We start from the raw sequence: 6981 nt of genomic DNA, 5'->3' as shown, positions 1-6981 counted from the left end.
ACAAACAAAAAATGATATGAAACCGTTAAATAAAAATTAATTTAGACAAACAAACAAAATTAACTAAAAAATATGATGATAAATGGAGTTGTAGAAGAGAATGAACAAATATTAAGTAACTTTTTTTGTTCATGTATTTCAATCTTAGTATTGGGCTTAATTTTGTGTTTGAAATATCAAACTAAAAGGTTAGCTTTTGCTTTTATTATATCATATTATTATCTGTTTGGATAAAAAAAATTGTGTTTTATGAATTGAACCACTATGCTCCTTGGGTTCTGCTTGGTCCTGAGGTGTCAACATTAGGCTAGAAAGCTTGGGGAAAACAATATTATTTTGATGGGCTTTCCTCCTCCCCGGTATTGCTATCAGTATATAATTCGAATTACAAATTCGAACTTGGTTTTCAAATTGTGCTAGCTGCTCATAACTCACTAACTTTTTTGGAGTTGGCTTCCGCGTTGACTCTGACTTGATTATATTGACAACATTGCTACAACTTTAAACCAAACACCTACGCTTCACACCATCACCACACATCCATGCCATAGGCCTATAGCCGCCCTGCCACTTTTTATCTCATTGTCGTCGGCACCATCACTACTGCCCACCGCCATCACCACCCGTATGGTTCAACTTTCATACAGAGAGTTATTTTTATGGCATAACATATAAAATAATTAGGAAACAATGTAGGCCAAGAAGCTGGGCTTTAGAGCCTTGTTTCTGTTGGGCTGAAGTTTACGCAGGAAGCTGGGCTTTTGTACTGGCTTAAACTTGTAATTAGTTTACTTTATTATGCCTTGAATATAATTAATTTGCAACTATTTGATGCTTATATTTTGAATTTTTTAAAGGACTTAAAAAAAATCATGATTGAATTATCACTTAACATTATTGATATTTGTTTTAGGAATGCTGTATTTGGACACCGCGGTAGATATCCGGACACCATATATGACCTACACGACTAGTATGGGTCTACACAAGTCATATAGCGTCAACTTTTGTAGGAAATAGTTAGTTTGTGTGTCAGTTTGTGATTCCGTGCCTCGTATAAACATATACGATCAAAATAGGTCTATACGATGTGGCGTGTGATGACAGTAGCGGAGTTGAATAAGTAGGGTGAAAATTGATTAAAATGAAAAAAACTGGAGGTATTAAATAATGATTTTGATGAAATAAAATTTCATTTCATTGACCAATTAAGTATGTCTTTTTCATTCCCTTACGATTATCCTTTCTATTTGGTCTATAAATCATAAATAAGAAAGGCAACCTTAACTATATTTATAACAATATCACAATTTTAGACTATCACTATTTTTATAAAACAAATCCTTTTTAACTTAAAATAAATAGTTCTTTATCATTTAGTAGTACGGCTACTAGTTGTGGAGTTTCAATATGGGTGACAAAAATGATGTGACGTGGTAACGAGGCTTTAACACCGTACAAGGGCGTTAAGCCTCGGACGGTAAACAAGGAAATGGTAATGTGATAATAGGATTTAACAAGGAAATTGTGAGACTCGACGTTTAAGACTCACTGCCTACGTGACAGTAACGTAACGTTTTTATCTTAACCTAAAAATCCCACCACAGTAGCGAAATAGCTAAAAACCAAAATGTAACACCCGTGAATGAGTGAGACAACCGGTCGTCTTTGTTGTCAAAAACATTATTATAATCTTTTTTTGGGCATATAAATCTAAATATAGATACGGATGTTATGATTACACACGCGTGATCTGCTCCTTAGTTTGTCACTATTAACGTGTCACACATTCCTGAACTCATCTGCCACGTCGGCCACACACATATCTCCTCTTCAGTTGAGTTTCACAAAAGTCCATCATTTTCCTCAATTACACTCCGTCACTACGTAGTAACCAGGTATTCATTCCATCAATCATCCCTTTTATTGTATGTATGTATGTATGTAGGCACATATATAAGTTATAACCTCTTTGGTCATTAATGTACTTGCAAGAATACAAGTGGCCTTTGTTGCTCTTGTTTTAGTTTTGCCGTTTTGAGCTGAAAACGGCGGGGGCACAACCACCCCCCCCCCCCCCCCGCGTTTTGGCTAGGCATTTTGGCCTAGGCGTTTTGTAGAAATCGCTAGTGTGGCACGAGTTATGAGGGTTTTGTGTGAGAGAGAGGGGGAGGAGAGAGACGTTTTGGGGTGTTTTTTCCCACTACACCCACTTTTTCACCCACTTTTTGCAAAATGTTCAAAAGTTGACTGGGCGCCACGTGGCGTAAAATGCCCGGGTGTGTCTACTTTTGACTATGCATGGTCTTATACATTTCTGAGATGAAATGTTGACTCCACAAATTGGATCAAATGCATATTTTTGTTTTACAAATTGCATAGTATATTAGTGAAATTGATTTAAGTTTCATGTAGTTAATTTGTTTTCCTTATTAGATATTAAGAGAAAAGATTAAATAAGAAGTTTGATTATCCTAAGAAGGCTTGGAATGAGGGTATTTTAGTCTACTACCTTAATATTGAAACCCACTTAATTTAATTTCAAAAACCCACTTAATTAAAACCCACTTAAATTTTCACTCATCTCCTACAACAACCACCGCCCACCGCCACCATCTTGCCGGAAAAGTCTTCGAAAATTTCGCCGGAAAATAAAACACTATGAAAACCACAATGTAAAAAACACTATGAAAATAAAAACACAATGTAAAACACAATTAAATAACACAATGTAAAAAACACAATGCCAAAAACACTATGAAACAATAAAACACACTTGTATAACACAATTTTGGTAAAACACACTTTGAAAAAAACCCACGAATTTTTTTTTATTTTTATATAGCAATATGGTACTCATATAAAAGATAAAAAAAATACTCGTTATTATGGTGAAATTGTTTTGAAAAAAAAATGTCGTATAAAAAAGTTATGGGCGTTTTAAAATGATGGGGTTATTTGGCATGTGCCTTGCATGTGGAGAGAGAAAGTCAACAAATGTGTTATCCCTATAATGCCCTTACCCTTATTTTACACTTTATGATCTCTCTAATTTAATCTTAACCATTCAATTTTAAAATGAATGGACAAGATTATTTACTATCCTTCTTAGGAAAACTAATTTTCTTATTATAACTCAACCCTAGATATTAAATTTGTTGAAAATAATCTTGAAACGAGTTCAAACGAGTTAAAAGAAAGTGGAGGGGATTAACGTGGCAAGTTTAGTTTAATTATTTACGATTTAATTAATAGTTTGAATGTTTAGATTTATCTAGAAATTAGGAGTTAAGTTTATGTTTAGTTCGAGTAGGATTAGTATGGTTTATTTTAGTATAAATAGATGGTTTAGGCTACGCTATTGGTGTGTCAAGAATTATAATAAAACCAAGATCGAATTTCGTGTTCTTGGGCCTGATTGCCAACAAAGTTTACTTTTAGAACTTATCTTGTGTAATTATGTATGTTTTTGGCTATGTGGCTGCAGATTCTTGAACTTAAAGGTGCAACCTTTGACTCCAAAGCAAATGGTAAATGCTTAATTAGCTGATCAACCATTAATATAGTCGTTAAATATGGCTCTTGAACTTGTGGGTACGATGTTATTCAAGCCATTCTCACTTTTTAAACTATCTTTTATGGCTTGTGTGAGAGGAACTTTTATAATTATAAACACTTGGGTAGAGTTTCTATCTGCTTTTATCCACTTCAGTGCTAGCATATTTTGGAGATTTGTGGTTTGGACTTTGTGTTTAATTACTTTACCCGCACGCGCTCTGGCTGCATTACACCGTGAGAAACAGGTGATTAGTTAATGTCTTTAAATCTTTAATAACACTTAGTTTTAGCAATATTGTAATGTGAAAGTGATGGTTAAAAAGACTATATGCAGCTGCGAGCACGGTTATATGAATTAGAAGATAGATTAGATTCTCTTTCATGGGATAGAAAGGAACTTCAAGAACATATAAGATTTGCTGTTAATGAGCATGATATGGTGGAAATGATGTTAAGTGAACTTGAAGAAGAACATGAAGAAGCAATCCATAAGATTAAACTGTTGGAGACCGAGGTACGATTTTATTATTTTCAGATTTTGGTAGGCCTGTAAACAAACCGAACGTTACTGTTTGGTTGGAAGTTCACTGATTTTTTATTTTTTTTAATAAAGGGACGAACATGAACACATGTCTCATTCGTTCATTTATGCTCCTGAACATATGTCTATGTTCGTTCACTTAAATTCGTTTATGTTCGTTAGTTTACGGTTTACAGTGGTTAATATATTCATGTAATTTTTTAGCTCCGTTACAATTTAGTAGGGCTGTTCACGAACCGAACCGAACCGAACCGAACCGAACGCGGGCATGCTTATACTTGGTTTGGTTTGAAAGCGAGCCGAACCGAGCGGATTGAATTTAAAGAAACGAGTAATATCTTTATGCTTGAACTTGGTTTGGTTTTGAAACCGAGCGGCTTGGTTCGGTTTGGTTTTGCTTGATTTCGTACAAAGTTTCCAATTTTAAATTTCTAAAACTTCAAAATATCATTAATTCAAGACTTTCAACTCTAAATTGTTTAAACTTTCACCTTTAAAATGTATAAAACTCATAGATAACAACAAAACATATATAAAACGAGTGGCTATGGTTTAAATTTGAACTTTGAATTCAACACAAACGAGGAAAATTTTAAAAGCTTTAAAAAATAGTATACTTTTATATATATATACATAAAGTTTATATATAAAACTAATAAATAAAAAGTAATTCGAGCAAAAGGAACCGAACCAAACCGAGCGAGGCATTGCTCGTGCTTGGATTGCTTTTAAACCGAACCGAGCCGAACGGCTCACTTCCAAACCGAGCCGAAACGAACGGGCATTTTTCGAGCAAAATTCGAGCGAACGACGAACGAGCGGCGAGCAGTTTGGACAGCCCTACAATTTAGTATAGCTTTAATAGCACTTTAGGCCCAACACATTGTTACTCACGTTTTAATTTTAATTGATTTTAACTTGCTCATGTTCATTCATCTATGTTCAGTTATGTTTGTTCGTTTATGTTCGTGAACTATTCATTTATATGGTTAACAATTGAACATAAACGAGCACAAAGAAGTTCATTTTCTTAACGAACGAACACAAACAAGCAAACCCTGTTCAGTTAGTTGTTTGTGTTCGACCATTTGTTCGGTTAATGTTATACGAACAAACACGAACATGTTCCGTTCGTGTTCGTTTACAAGCCTAGACTTAGGTTAAGCGTTCAGTATATTATTTATTATGAAATATTTCTTCATTGTTCTACAGTTGCAAGATCTTAAAGATGAAAACCACCGCCTAAAAAAAGTTAATGGCAAATCACAATGGGACACCGACATTCTGATGCACAAAGATGTTTTTGATGATCTAAACAAGGGTAAATTGGATGCAAATGATTCCGTGAAAAACATTAATGAAAGTATGTATTTGGACAATACTTTTGGGCAAAAACGAGAATTTGCGGTTTCACAAAGCGTTTTTAGTTCAATGTTGTCACTATTGGTTGGAATGGTGATATGAGAAGCACAAGAGCCTTGCATGCCACTAGTGACCGCTCTTTTTGTGGTGGTCGGGATGTCACTAAAGAGTGGTCCAGTTTTTCTCAACCATCAAGAACAAACCGGCTTCCGATGCGGTTGCGCTCTTGAGTCTGAATTGGTTCATACTCGGTGCACTCACGTACCCGACACTACCGAAGGTTGCTCATTTATCAGCACCTTTGTTAACCAAATCGTTAGGTATTTAAATTGAAAGTATTAATATTTTCTTTGGGTTTTTGTTTTGGTTTTAACGTGTGTATATACAGGATGGATTTGGTGTCAACTTCGGGACCTTATCGGCGTCAATAAAGCTAGTTAAGTTTCTGTTTTGACCGGTGCAAGCCGTTATTATGTAAGTTGTGATTCTGTAATTTGGGTGAAGGACATGCTAGTTGGTGTATATGTACATGTTTGTTGTTTTTGTTGTGTTCTGTCTTTATGAGGTGTGAATGTTTGTTGAAACTCTAGGTGCATAATCCACATTGTAAATGCTACCCATGGACCATCAAGTGGTCAAAATCAGGGTATGGGTTAACCCCACATATAGACCATGTGGCCATTAAGTCATTAACTACCCTCTTGATGGATCTACCCAAATGTCAAAAGATCACTTCTTGCAATGAAGTATTGGAGCTCTTTGTTGATCATACTTTGTAAAAACTAAATCTAGTAACAAATTATTCTAACAAATTAAATTGTTTTGGGGATATAAGTTTTGGTATCATATAGTTTTGATAAAGGTAGAAAATATTAAATATAATCTTTGAAACAGTTAAAGCTCATCTATCTTCCATTTTCGTTTGGTTATTTTAGTCGCAAATAAGTGTGTAATACAAATACAAGTATAATATCTTTGTATTTCTAGGTTGTGAGTTGTGACATAATATTTTTTTCATCCTAATATCAAGTAGTTGCAAATGAGGCCTTATGTTACTAGAGCTAGGCTCTTTGTCTTTTTTTGAAGCTTGAGCTGGCTCTTTATTTTTTTCTGAAGCTTGAGCTGAGCCTAATTCAAGCCTATGTTCTTGGGCTTGCTCTCAGCTCGTATACATAAGTTAAAGCTCGAGCTAAATTGACAAAAACAGTAACCTCGTATACATAAGTTTAAGCTTGAGCTAAATTGACAAAAGCAATAACCTTAAACGAGTCATAACATGGCTTAATATTAATTAACACATAGAAGGTTAAAAAGAGTTAAAAACTTAAAAATACCCAAAGCTTGACAAATCTTAAAAAACTTCTTAAACAAGGCTGGAGTTCAATAGCTAAACAAACGCTACTTGAGGCTCGGGCTTGATAAGACTCTGCTCGTTTCAAGCATTTTAAATATCTGATCTCTAGTTTGCAAGCGGTTTGGCTCATTCAACCCCTACCGTCTTACCTGTTACTGATAAGTCA

The 6981-nt window shown here is 34.7% G+C and overlaps 1 pseudogene across 1 annotated transcript; it reads left to right on the top strand.

Moving 5' to 3' along the window:
• The first annotated feature begins 3398 nt into the window (after positions 1–3398).
• LOC143593183 (uncharacterized) lies at positions 3399–6187 on the top strand (annotated as a pseudogene). The gene is made up of 4 exons (XR_013146054.1): positions 3399–3803; positions 3893–4072; positions 5312–5781; positions 5850–6187. The product of XR_013146054.1 is annotated as an uncharacterized LOC143593183 (transcript).
• Positions 6188–6981: the final 794 nt, after the last annotated feature.

Source organism: Bidens hawaiensis, unplaced genomic scaffold (assembly GCF_021521415.1).
Source record: "Bidens hawaiensis isolate Kalapana, Puna unplaced genomic scaffold, B.hawaiensis_p1.1 tig00041783_1, whole genome shotgun sequence".
Lineage (NCBI taxonomy): Eukaryota > Viridiplantae > Streptophyta > Magnoliopsida > Asterales > Asteraceae > Bidens > Bidens hawaiensis.
Note: the sequence above shows the minus strand (reverse complement) of the source record. Positions and strands in the feature narration are given on the sequence as shown.